This window comes from Canis aureus, chromosome 26 (assembly GCF_053574225.1).
Source record: "Canis aureus isolate CA01 chromosome 26, VMU_Caureus_v.1.0, whole genome shotgun sequence".
In the NCBI taxonomy this organism is placed as follows: domain Eukaryota; kingdom Metazoa; phylum Chordata; class Mammalia; order Carnivora; family Canidae; genus Canis; species Canis aureus.
The window spans coordinates 39,039,774-39,046,577 of NC_135636.1; the positions used below are offsets into that span (position 1 = coordinate 39,039,774).

Here is a 6,804-nt window from a genome sequence, read left to right on the forward strand (position 1 = left end):
AAGGCCAACTTCCGCTGAAAAACAGAACTTCGTGTCCTTATTTGGCTGCTTCCTTCCTGTGTGACCCTGGTCACAGTCCCTACCTCGTCTGTCCCTGAGTGGGGGTGGGGGTGGGGACAAAAGGAGTGTGTTTCTGATGTCTGGGTTCCAGTTCAGCGCTGGGGGCCTGAGTTTCTAGGATTCCAGGGGGAAGCGACCTCCTCTTTCCTCCTTCTCTGGGAAGGGGCTGAAGCCTCAGCGAAGAGGTGGGAGGGGCAGGAGCTTCCCGGGCTGGGGAGGAGGGTGTAGGAGAGGCGGCTGTGTCCTAGCCCGGGTGTGAGAGACGAGTTAACAGCTCAATTGTTATTTCAATTACACGGATTATTTGAAAACAATATTATGAGTTTCATCACTGACAACCCCAGGAAATGGCTGCCATGGCAACTAGGGAAAAAGAATGGGCCTGGCCAGCCAATCAGAAGTTCCAGCCATGCCCCCAGTTGTACAAACTCTCTCTCCTCCACGGGGCCCTTCCCTCCTCTGCTTGGGGAGGAGCCTTGGAAGAAGGACGGAAAGAGAGGAGCAGGAAAGAGGACCACTCTGCAAAAAGGAAAAAGTTCAATAGGGAAACTGAGGCCAAGAAGAGGAAGCCCAGGAGTTGGCTGCTTCTCCCAAATTCCTCAAGGATGAGGACTGGGTTTGGCCCATGGTGGCCCCCCGCGCCCCCAGAGCCCAGCACAGGCCTGGCCCAGAGCAGATGCTCTGGACCGGGCTGTGGTGGAGGAGGGGGCTCTAGGACACCCCTCCAGTCCTGGCTCAGCCAGACAGCGGAGGCAGCAGGGGGAGCTTCTCTGAGATCCGCTGGCAGAGTGTCTTCATCAAGGAGAGACAGCAATGGGCCTCACGTTTCACTGACAAGAAGGGTAGTCTGGTCAGGAACCAGCATCACCAGCATCGGGCCAGAAGAAAGGGCAGGTGAATTCTGGGGGGGCTCAGAGGTACAGCCAAGGGCCTCAGCCCCGTTCCCTGCTGCCCTCTGCAGAGCCTGCCTCTGTGTGCAGTGTCCCTGGGCCCTTGCTGCTCCAAATGAGGCACTTGAGTGTCTCCAGAAAAAGCCTTGCTCCTTCGAGAACAGCCCATGTTCTCCTTACTCAGAGCCCAATCTGACAGGCAGCTGGCTGGGCTCTAGCTCTGCAAAAACTCAAGTCTGAAAGCCCATTTCCTATCTGGCTTAAGCTCCCCTGCTGCCCACTCCTATGTCCCTGCATCCCCAGCATCATTTTTATTAAACGAATTGCTTTATAGGCCTTCCTGAGATGCCCGGCACTGTTGTAAGTGTTGTACAAATACTAGTTCATTTACTCTTCACCAGAATCCTGTGAAGCAGTTACTGTGATTACTGTCCCCATTTTCCAGATGGGGAACCTGAGAAGGTTAAGTCACTCGTGCAAGGTCTGGCCACTAGGGCGGGCAGTGGAGGGACCCAAACCCAGACAGTCTGGTTTGAGAATCCATGCTCTCAGCTACCATCCTAATTCCTCCTGATTGAAGATGGCCTGACCTGAGTCTTGCCCAATGGCCAGAAGTCTCGTAACTGTTCAACATTTACTGCTTCGTCCATTTTTTTTTTTTTTTTTTTTACAGCTTCGTCTTCTATCAGGAACCCCGCCCGCCCCCGCCCCACTTGGCAGTCCTGAAGCTCATGAGCCCTCTTTTTGTATCTTCTCAGTAGGGGAATGGAAGGCAGCTGAGTCCGAGCAGGCGATTAGGGATGTTGATACGTGGACATTCATAGCTAAATGCTGGCCCAAAGATCTGACCTGTCAGGCTCTGGATTCAGGGCACCTTCATTACCTTGGTACCCACCTTGAGCAGTACCTGTGACCTCACGGACTCCCATCACAGTCCGGCAAGGGAGGTCTCACTCTCCCCATTTTACAGATGAAGAAACCGAGGCTCAGAACATGAAAAGAGACTTGCTCAAAGGCACCCAGCTAATGTGTATCAGGTGAGGACTGGTGCCCAGCTCTGTCTGCCTCTAGTGCAAGTGATAGTTCCTGTCCTCGAGGGACTATCAGAGAGACAAGGGACAAGGGCTCATGAAGGGCTGGAAGGGGGCATTCAGACTGGAGAGAAGGCAGAGCTCAGCCCAGGTGAACAAAGGCCCGCAGGTGGAATTGGGACCTTGGAGCTGTGGCTTAGCTGGAGCAGGTGTGTGTCAGAGCTCGGTGGGTGACCATGTCGGATGATGGGATGGGGCCTCAAATGCCAAGCAGATGGTTTGGAGTGGATGGGTGAGGCCGCAGGGAGCCATTGCTGGCTTAGGAGCCTCTTTGCCTCCCTCCCGAGGCTGCCTCCCTCTCGCGCAGCAGAGCAATTTCCCAGAGCATTTTCTCTAATTTGTGATTGTTTTCCTAACCCAGAAGCTGCGAGAGTGAGTCGCTGCGAGTCTCCAGATTCTCCGGGCCCACCAGCAGAGCCTGGCTGCCAAAGCTGCTGGTCTCCGCCCCCACCCCAGTCCAGCCCACTGGGGGTCCTATGAGCCCCTCCCTCCCCAAAGCCCCCCAGGGTACCATGGAGGCTGTGGGAGGGTCTTGACGGCTGACGGCTGACGGGGTTGGTGTAGAGCCCCAGGGGTGGCTTCAGAGCAGGAGTCACTATGTGCCACTGGCAGTGCCTGAAAGGAGGTCTGGGTCCTGGGGATGGGGGTGGCATCAGGGCTCTGCAAAGGGGGCGGAGGGCCCCCTGAGGAAACAGGGCTCAGGAAAAAGATGAGTGTTCAAAAAAGAGCCAGGATCTTGTTAGGAACAGGGCCAGCAGCTAAGTCAAGTGGCGGGGTGCTCAGAGAGGGACTTTGGTCTTCAGGAGGGCACGGTGCTCAGGGAGAGAATTGGGGGCTCCAGGTGGGGCATGGGGTTGTAAAGGGGAGCATGAGCTCCGCTGGCAATTTGGGAGGAGAGTCTCCACAAGGAGATGCGGCTCAGAGAGTGGGGACTCTGGAGGAGGGAATACGGGCCAGGGGCTCAGCAGGGGGCCCTGGGATTTGTGAAGAGAGTGACAGGGTCTTCCAGGACCGACACTCAGAAGAGATGACATGGGTTCAGTGAGAGGACCTAGGGCTAAAACAATGGAGCAGAGGCACTGGGAGGTATGGGGACTGCGTAAGAGTCCCCACCCCCCCCACCCCACCCCCCCACCCCCCGCCCTTCTGAGTGTTGTATTAAATGCAACTCTTTCCTCCCAACCCAACAGCTAAGTACCCTATTCTATCCGGGCTCATCCTAGCTCCAGTTGTCTCCTTGGCCCACATAGGCCCCTTCCCCCAAAACCCCCTCACCTTGGTCCTCTGCTTCTCCACACACCCACCAGGCTGAGCCCTGAGTCCTTCTTCACTATGCCCTAAATGCCCAGCTGGCACCTATTCCCTGTAACTCACCCATATGGATTTCGTACCGTGCTGCAGCCCCTGCACATTATCAGTAGGCACTTCAGACACCAGCAATGATCAGTAAGGTAGTTCTCCCTCCAAGCTAACTTTAATCCCTCCAGCTGCAAGTGCCGCCAATTTCCTCTGTTCTGTCCTAGGAATAGAATACAGCTGATCTGCAGGCCACCTTTTATCAGGGCATCTGTCATAGCTTCAGAGATGTAAAGTCTCCTCTCAAATTTCTCTCCTTTAGGTAAACGAATCCCAGTCCCTCCATTGGCCTTTCTGATTACTATATTTATTACCAGGAATCTCCAGGTGCTTGTGGCAGGGTTTTACCAGCCTGGCATACTGGAGGCTCACAAGAAGCATATCTTGGATGGATGAATGACTTGGTGGATTGATGGATGAATAACAAAGAGATGAAAAGACAAGTGTTAGTAGTGGCAGTGGATGACAGGTAGATAGATGCAGGGTGGAGGTGGATGACCGATGGACAGATGGATGTTTAAATGGAGGTGGGTGGGCAAAAGGATGATGCTTGGATGGATGGATGGATGGATGGATGGATGGATGGATGGATGGATGGATGGACAGGTGAGTGGAAGGATGGATGGATGGATAAACAGGTGGGTGGATGGATGGATGGATGGATGGACAGATGGGTGGGTGGAAGGAAGAATGGGATGGATAAATGGAAGAAAGGATGGCTTAGACAGGATGTTGGATGGATGAATAATCTCAGTTGGCATCTCAGCTTTTCCCCATATCTCCCAAGTATAGACTCCTTAACTTGATTAATGGTATCCCAGTTCTCTCAGACACCCAGGCCTGAGACCTAGTCGTATTTCACTTCTCTGTCATCTCCCACAACCAAACAGATCTGGTTGGGTCCTATTTCCTTTTCCCGTTGGCCCTAGTTCTCTGTAACCTCATTTAAGCCCCCAACTTATCTCCTGGACAACTTCAGCAGCCTGTGCCCTGCATTCCTTTCTCGTTCCTTCAAGCTGACCCTGAGACAACACCATCGGCATGATCTTCTACAGCTCAACTCCAGTCAACAACCTTCAATGACTCCTACTGCCTGGAGCTCCACACTTCCAAATTCAGCTGAACCTCCCCTTTCGGGCCCCCTCTCATCCCTCTCCCTTATGTCCTCTGTATTATGTAGCCTGGCTGTGACCCGAACATTCACCAAGCTTCCCCTCCTTTGCTCATCCGTCCCTACCACTTGGAGTGCCCTCCCTGCCACCTCCACCTGTGGTGATGCCATCTTAGACTTCAACACACAGCTCAAGTGCTGCCTCCCCAATGAAACCTTCCCCAATCCCTTCAACCAGATACAATGAAACAAGCCACTTCATCAAGACACATTTGTGGAGCATCTACTATGTGCTCAACTGGTTTAAGGGCCCCTAATGAGGGAGGGGGAGGATGCAGGATGAGAAAGATACAAGCTTTGCCCTCAAGGAGATACAGCCTGCTTCTGAGCATGCAGGTGCACACAAACCCATACAGAATTCAAAGGGAGAAAAAAAGTTAAAATAGCATCATATTAGTAGTTAATGGGTATAGAGCGCTCACTATGCGCTAGGCACTTAATTCTAAGGGCTTCACTTCCAGTAATTCATTCGGTGCTCTTAATGAACCTAAGAGGTAGGTACAGATGAGGAAACTGAGGCCCATGGTTGGGCAATTTTTCTAAGGTCAGTACGTGGCAGAGGAGGGATGGGATGGGGCGGTCCCACTGCTGGGTAGGTGCTCCCACCAGGGCACACCAGTGTGATACACAGGGAACTCTGGCAGGGGGTTGGACAGACATTCATGATGGGGGCACTCTGACTTCCCAGTCCCTCTCCCCACTGTCATCTTCTCCCCTGCTGCCCTAGTCCCCAGCCCTGCAAGCCCAGGTGAGGGGCTCATGTGAAAAAAAAGGAAAATGATGGTAGATGAAATGAGGGGGCAAGGACTCAGTCTGCCACTGCGACACTGTAGGACACTGGGCAAGTCCCCATTTCCTCTGGGCCTCATTTCCAATCTACCTAATGGGGTTGGGTCCATCCGCTCCTAAAGGCCCTTTCACCTCTCAAATGTATAATCCTAAATACAGCTGCTTGGCTGACAGAAGATAGAAGCCCTGAGAGCCTCTTGGCCTCAGGGCCTGCCTACTTGTCCCTGAACTCCCCTGTTTTCCCTGAATACGCCACTGCAGCCCCGGGTTCCCGTGGGCCTCACTGGGAGGCTACAGTCCTCCACGTGGTCACCTGAATCTGTCCAGCTCATCACTGCCCATCATCCTGTCTGCCCACTGACCTGGATCCATCTGCCTCGGCTCCCCATCCATCAGCCTGCCTGGGCCCATCCACCTCATGTTCTCTGCCTGCCTGGTGTCTGTCACTCTGCCCATCACACACACACACACACACACACACACACACACACACACACACACGAGTCCACCTCTCCACCCCCCATCCCCTACTCTGCAAGCACCACAGCAACAACAGAGAGGTAGGGTGGAGCACCTCCTTCTTTGCTCATGGAGAAGTCCAGTCTCTCACTGCCATCCAGCATCTCTCCCTTCCCCGAGGATCCCCAACTCTCTCCTCACCAGGCCCAAGGACTTCTACTTGTGGAATCTGGTCAGGGCCACATGCCTTCTGCCAAAAATGTCCAAGTAGTCCCCAAGGAAATCACTGGACAAGAACGTGAAGATGTGTGTACAAGGATGTTCATCGCAGAATTGTTTGTAATGGCAAAGTGTTGGAAACAACCCAAGTGTCCAACAGTGGGGGCTGGTTAAATGAATTATGGGCCAGCCATACAATGGAGAACCATGCAGCTCTTAAAAAATGATGATGTAGATGTATATTTATCGAAATGGCAAGACATTCACAATATATTATAGAGTGAAAAAAGCAGGTTACAAAGGCATATGTGTAAAGCAAGATGCCATTTTTATTTTTTAAAAATCTATATATGTCAAGGAGGATATGCACTGAAATGTTAGCCAAGTGGTGGTGGGATTATGGCTAATTAAAAATGCTTTCTTATATAAAAAGACACACACACACACACACACAGAGTTGACACATGCATATGTAGTCACTCTGTACTGACAACTAGCAGCCCCGCATTGCACTGAGTCTTTGTCTGTATCACCTCTTCTACTCTTCCCTGCAGTCCTGTGAGGTAGGTTTATTAAAGCCATTTTACAGATGAAGCAACAGAGGCTCACGCAGCTAGTAAGTGGCCGAGTCAGGATCTAAACTTGGCTTTCTCTGATTCCAGAGTCCATGCTCCTATCAGTAGGTTGTCATGTTTTCTCATTTTGTTTTTCTGTGAACTTGCCTGTTTGTTTTTTTTTTTTTTTTTTAAAGAACATGTATTTACTTGGA

General features: G+C 52.2%; 1 long non-coding RNA gene across 1 annotated transcript; it reads left to right on the forward strand.

Annotated features, from left to right (window-relative positions):
• Positions 1–445: 445 nt before the first annotated feature.
• LOC144298843 (uncharacterized) lies at positions 446–4,768 on the forward strand. The gene is made up of 4 exons (XR_013365720.1): positions 446–954; positions 1,921–1,987; positions 3,565–3,659; positions 4,414–4,768. It is a non-coding gene; the product is annotated as an uncharacterized LOC144298843 (long non-coding RNA).
• Positions 4,769–6,804: the final 2,036 nt, after the last annotated feature.